This window comes from Carassius auratus, unplaced genomic scaffold (genome assembly GCF_003368295.1).
Source record: "Carassius auratus strain Wakin unplaced genomic scaffold, ASM336829v1 scaf_tig00039865, whole genome shotgun sequence".
NCBI classification, from domain to species: Eukaryota; Metazoa; Chordata; class Actinopteri; order Cypriniformes; family Cyprinidae; genus Carassius; species Carassius auratus.
In genome coordinates, this window is record NW_020526545.1 from 1 (window position 1) to 5,000 (window position 5,000).

At 42.0% G+C, this 5,000-nt stretch overlaps 10 non-coding genes across 10 annotated transcripts in view; all 10 read left to right on the plus strand.

The window, feature by feature from the left end:
- Positions 1-76: 76 nt before the first annotated feature.
- On the plus strand, positions 77-193 carry LOC113084206 (5S ribosomal RNA). Its single transcript, XR_003283606.1, has one exon. It is a non-coding gene; the product is annotated as a 5S ribosomal RNA (ribosomal RNA).
- Positions 194-666: 473 nt separating this feature from the next.
- LOC113084212 (5S ribosomal RNA) lies at positions 667-784 on the plus strand. Its single transcript, XR_003283612.1, has one exon. It is a non-coding gene; the product is annotated as a 5S ribosomal RNA (ribosomal RNA).
- A 221-nt stretch (positions 785-1,005) lies between these two features.
- On the plus strand, positions 1,006-1,123 carry LOC113084270 (5S ribosomal RNA). Its single transcript, XR_003283663.1, has one exon. It is a non-coding gene; the product is annotated as a 5S ribosomal RNA (ribosomal RNA).
- A 508-nt stretch (positions 1,124-1,631) lies between these two features.
- LOC113084204 (5S ribosomal RNA) lies at positions 1,632-1,750 on the plus strand. The gene has a single exon (XR_003283604.1). It is a non-coding gene; the product is annotated as a 5S ribosomal RNA (ribosomal RNA).
- Positions 1,751-2,109: 359 nt separating this feature from the next.
- LOC113084236 (5S ribosomal RNA) lies at positions 2,110-2,228 on the plus strand. Its single transcript, XR_003283630.1, has one exon. It is a non-coding gene; the product is annotated as a 5S ribosomal RNA (ribosomal RNA).
- Positions 2,229-2,705: 477 nt separating this feature from the next.
- On the plus strand, positions 2,706-2,824 carry LOC113084252 (5S ribosomal RNA). Its single transcript, XR_003283646.1, has one exon. It is a non-coding gene; the product is annotated as a 5S ribosomal RNA (ribosomal RNA).
- Positions 2,825-3,195: 371 nt separating this feature from the next.
- LOC113084229 (5S ribosomal RNA) lies at positions 3,196-3,314 on the plus strand. Its single transcript, XR_003283624.1, has one exon. It is a non-coding gene; the product is annotated as a 5S ribosomal RNA (ribosomal RNA).
- Positions 3,315-3,822: 508 nt separating this feature from the next.
- LOC113084241 (5S ribosomal RNA) lies at positions 3,823-3,941 on the plus strand. The gene has a single exon (XR_003283635.1). It is a non-coding gene; the product is annotated as a 5S ribosomal RNA (ribosomal RNA).
- Positions 3,942-4,299: 358 nt separating this feature from the next.
- Positions 4,300-4,418, plus strand: LOC113084244 (5S ribosomal RNA). Its single transcript, XR_003283638.1, has one exon. It is a non-coding gene; the product is annotated as a 5S ribosomal RNA (ribosomal RNA).
- Positions 4,419-4,894: 476 nt separating this feature from the next.
- Positions 4,895-5,000, plus strand: part of LOC113084254 (5S ribosomal RNA) — a 119-nt gene continuing 13 nt past the window's right edge. Inside the window, exon 1 of the ribosomal RNA XR_003283648.1 lies at positions 4,895-5,000. This exon is cut by the window's right edge and continues 13 nt beyond it. This is a non-coding gene — a ribosomal RNA (5S ribosomal RNA).

Consider the following 5,000-nt stretch of genomic DNA (forward strand, 5'->3'; position numbering starts at 1 on the left):
TTTCTTCCTACTTATATAATGTACTGGCGATAAGATTGGCTGCTCTTTAAATAGCCCTATCTTTGCAGCAGACTTCGCTTACGGCCATACCAACCTGGCTATGCCGATCTCGTCTGATCTCGGAAGCTAAGCAGGTTTGGGCCTGGTTAGTACTTGGATGGGAGACCCCTGGGAATACCAGGTGCTGTAAGCTATTTGGACATTTTTCACTTAGTTTATAATAATTTTGCCAAAAAATAGTCAATGCCCGATCTCTGAATCTTAGCAGGTTTAGGTCTGGTTAGTACTTTGATGAGAGACTGCCTAGGAATACCAGGTGCTTTAAGCTTTTGGTTTTTTCTTTCCTACTTTCCTACTAGAGTCAATGCCCGATCTCTGAATCTTAGCAGGTTTGGGCCTGGTTAGTACTTGGATGGGAGACCGCCTGGGAATACCAGGTGCTGTAAGCTTTTTGGACATTTCACTTAGTATATAATAATTTTGCCAAAAAAGAGTCAATGCCCGATCTCTGAATCTTAGCAGGTTTAGGTCTGGTTAGTACTTTGATGAGAGACTGCCTAGGAATACCAGGTGCTTTAAGCTTTTGGGCTTTCTTTCCTACTTATATAATGTACTGGCGATAAGATTGGCTGCTCTTTAAATAGCCCTCTCTTTGCAGCAGACTTCGCTTACCGCCATACCAACCTGGCTATGCCGATCTCGTCTGATCTCGGAAGCTAAGCAGGTTTGGGCCTGGTTAGTACTTGGATGGGAGACCGCCTGGGAATACCAGGTACTGTAAGCTTTTTGGACATTTTTCACTTAGTTTATAATAATTTTGCCAAAAAATAGAGTCAATGCCCGATTTCTGAATCTTAGCAGGTTTAGGTCTGGTTAGTACTTTGATGAGAGACTGCCTAGGAATACCAGGTGCTTTAAGCTTTTGGGTTTTCTTTCCTACTTATATAATGTACTGGCGATAAGATTGGCTGGTCTTTAAATAGCCCTCTCATTGCAGCAGACTTCGCTTACGGCCATACCAACCTGGCTATGCCCGATCTCGTCTGATCTCGGAAGCTAAGCAGTTTGGGCCTGGTTAGTACTTGGATGGGAGACCGCCTGGGAATACCAGGTGCTGTAAGCTTTTTGGAAATTTTTCACTTAGTATATAATAATTTTGCCAAAAAATAGAGTCAATGCCGGATCTCTGAATCTTAGCAGGTTTGGGCCTGGTTAGTACATGGATGGGAGACTGCCTGTTAATACCAGGTGCTGTAAGCTTTTTGGACATTTTTCACTTAGTATATAATAATTTTGCCAAAAAATAGAGTCATGGCCCGATCTCTGATATTTGCAGCCTTTGGGCGTGGTGAGTACATGGATGGGAGACTGCCTGGGAATACCAGGTGCTTTAATCTTTTTGGAAAATTTCACGAATTATATAATAATCTTTCATTAAAAAAAAAAACAAAAAAAAGAGTCAATGCCCGATCTCTGAATCTTAGCAGGTTTAGGTTTGGTTAGTACTTTGATGAGAGACTGCCTAGGAATACCAGGTGCTTTAAGCTTTTGGGTTTTCTTTCCTACTTATATAATGTACTGGCGATAAGATTGGCTGGTCTTTAAATAGCCCTCTCTTTGCAACAGACTTCGCTTACGGCCATACCAACCTGGCTATGCCCGATCTCGTCTGATCTCGGAAGCTAAGCAGGTTTGGGCCTGGTTAGTACTTGGATGGGAGACCGCCTGGGAATACCAGGTGCTGTAAGCTTTTTGGAAATTTTTCACTTAGTATATAATAATTTTGCCAAAAAATAGAGTCAATGCCGGATCTCTGAATCTTAGCAGGTTTGGGCCTGGTTAGTACATGGATGGGAGACTGCCTGTTAATACCAGGTGCTGTAAGCTTTTTGGAAATTTTTCACTTAGTATATAATAATTTTGCCATAAAATAGAGTCAATGCCCGATCTCTGAATCTTAGCAGGTTTAGGTCTGGTTAGTACTTTGATGAGAGACTGCCCTAGGAATACCAGGTGCTTTAAGCTTTTGGGCTTTCTTTCCTACTTATATAATGTACTGGCGATAAGATTGGCTGCTCTTTAAATAGCCCTATCTTTGCAGCAGACTTCGCTTACGGCCATACCAACCTGGCTATGCCCGATCTCGTCTGATCTCGGAAGCTAAGCAGGTTTGGGCCTGGTTAGTACTTGGATGGGAGACCCCCTGGGAATACCAGGTGCTGTAAGCTATTTGGACATTTTTCACTTAGTTTATAATAATTTTGCCAAAAAATAGTCAATGCCCGATCTCTGAATCTTAGCAGGTTTAGGTCTGGTTAGTACTTTGATGAGAGACTGCCTAGGAATACCAGGTGCTTTAAGCTTTTGGGTTTTCTTTCCTACTTTCCTACTAGAGTCAATGCCCGATCTCTGAATCTTAGCAGGTTTAGGCCTGGTTAGTACTTGGATGGGAGACCGCCTGGGAATACCAGGTGCTGTAAGCTTTTTGGATATTTTTCACTTAGTATATAATAATTTTGCCAAAAAATAGAGTCAATGCCCGATCTCTGAATCTTAGCAGGTTTAGGTCTGGTTAGTACTTTGATGAGAGACTTTCTAGGAATACCAGGTGCTTTAAGCTTTTGGGCTTTCTTTCCTACTTATATAATGTACTGGCGATAAGATTGGCTGCTCTTTAAATAGCCCCTCTCTTTGCAGCAGACTTAGCTTACCGCCATACCAACCTGGCTATGCCCGATCTCGTCTGATCTCGGAAGCTAAGCAGGTTTGGGCCTGGTTAGTACTTGGATGGGAGACCGCCTGGGAATACCAGGTACTGTAAGCTTTTTGGACATTTTTCACTTAGTTTATAATAATTTTGCCAAAAAATAGAGTCAATGCCCGATCTCTGAATATTTGCAGCTTTGGGCGTGGTTAGTACATGGATGGGAGACTGCCTGGGAATACCAGGTGCTTTAATCTTTTTGGAAAATTTCACGAATTATATAATAATCTTTCATTAAAAAAAAAAAAAAAAAAGAGAGTCAATGCCCGATCTCTCAATCTTAGCAGGTTTAGGTCTGGTTAGTACTTTGATGAGAGACTGCCTAGGAATACCAGGTGCTTTAAGCTTTTGGGTTTTCTTTCCTACTTATATAATGTACTGGCGATAAGATTGGCTGGTCTTTAAATAGCCCTCTCATTGCAGCAGACTTCGCTTACGGCCATACCAACCTGGCTATGCCCGATCTCGTCTGATCTCGGAAGCTAAGCAGGTTTGGGCCTGGTTAGTACTTGGATGGGAGACCGCCTGGGAATACCAGGTGCTGTAAGCTTTTTGGAAATTTTTCACTTAGTATATAATAATTTTGCCAAAAAATAGAGTCAATGCCGGATCTCTGAATCTTAGCAGGTTTGGGCCTGGTTAGTACATGGATGGGAGACTGCCTGTTAATACCAGGTGCTGTAAGCTTTTTGGACATTTTTCACTTAGTATATAATAATTTTGCCAAAAAATAGAGTCAATGCCCGATCTCTGAATATTTGCAGCTTTGGGCGTGGTTAGTACATGGATGGGAGACTGCCTGGGAATACCAGGTGCTTTAATCTTTTTGGAAAATTTCACGAATTATATAATAATCTTTCATTAAAAAAAAAAAAAAAAAAAAGAGTCAATGCCCGATCTCTGAATCTTAGCAGGTTTAGGTCTGGTTAGTACTTTGATGAGAGACTGCCTAGGAATACCAGGTGCTTTAAGCTTTTGGGTTTTCTTTCCTACTTATATAATGTACTGGCGATAAGATTGGCTGGTCTTTAAATAGCCCTATCTTTGCAACAGACTTCGCTTACGGCCATACCAACCTGGCTATGCCCGATCTCGTCTGATCTCGGAAGCTAAGCAGGTTTGGGCCTGGTTAGTACTTGGATGGGAGACCGCCTGGGAATACCAGGTGCTGTAAGCTTTTTGGAAATTTTTCACTTAGTATATAATAATTTTGCCAAAAAATAGAGTCAATGCCGGATCTCTGAATCTTAGCAGGTTTGGGCCTGGTTAGTACATGGATGGGAGACTGCCTGTTAATACCAGGTGCTGTAAGCTTTTTGGAAATTTTTCACTTAGTATATAATAATTTTGCCATAAAATAGAGTCAATGCCCGATCTCTGAATCTTAGCAGGTTTAGGTCTGGTTAGTACTTTGATGAGAGACTGCCTAGGAATACCAGGTGCTTTAAGCTTTTGGGCTTTCTTTCCTACTTATATAATGTACTGGCGATAAGATTGGCTGCTCTTTAAATAGCCCTATCTTTGCAGCAGACTTCGCTTATGGCCATACCAACCTGGCTATGCCCGATCTCGTCTGATCTCGGAAGCTAAGCAGGTTTGGGCCTGGTTAGTACTTGGATGGGAGACCCCCTGGGAAAACCAGGTGCTGTAAGCTATTTGGACATTTTTCACTTAGTTTATAATAATTTTTCCAAAAAATAGTCAATGCCCGATCTCTGAATCTTAGCAGGTTTAGGTCTGGTTAGTACTTTGATGAGAGACTGCCTAGGAATACCAGGTGCTTTAAGCTTTTGGTTTTTCTTTCCTACTTTCCTACTAGAGTCAATGCCCGATCTCTGAATCTTAGCAGGTTTGGGCCTGGTTAGTACTTGGATGGGAGACCGCCTGGGAATACCAGGTGCTGTAAGCTTTTTGGACATTTTTCACTTAGTATATAATAATTTTGCCAAAAAATAGAGTCAATGCCCGATCTCTGAATCTTAGCAGGTTTAGGTCTGGTTAGTACTTTGATGAGAGACTGCCTAGGAATACCAGGTGCTTTAAGCTTTTGGGCTTTCTTTCCTACTTATATAATGTACTGGCGATAAGATTGGCTGCTCTTTAAATAGCCCTCTCTTTGCAGCAGACTTAGCTTACCGCCATACCAACCTGGCTATGCCCGATCTCGTCTGATCTCGGAAGCTAAGCAGGTTTGGGCCTGGTTAGTACTTGGATGGGAGACCGCCTGGGAATACCA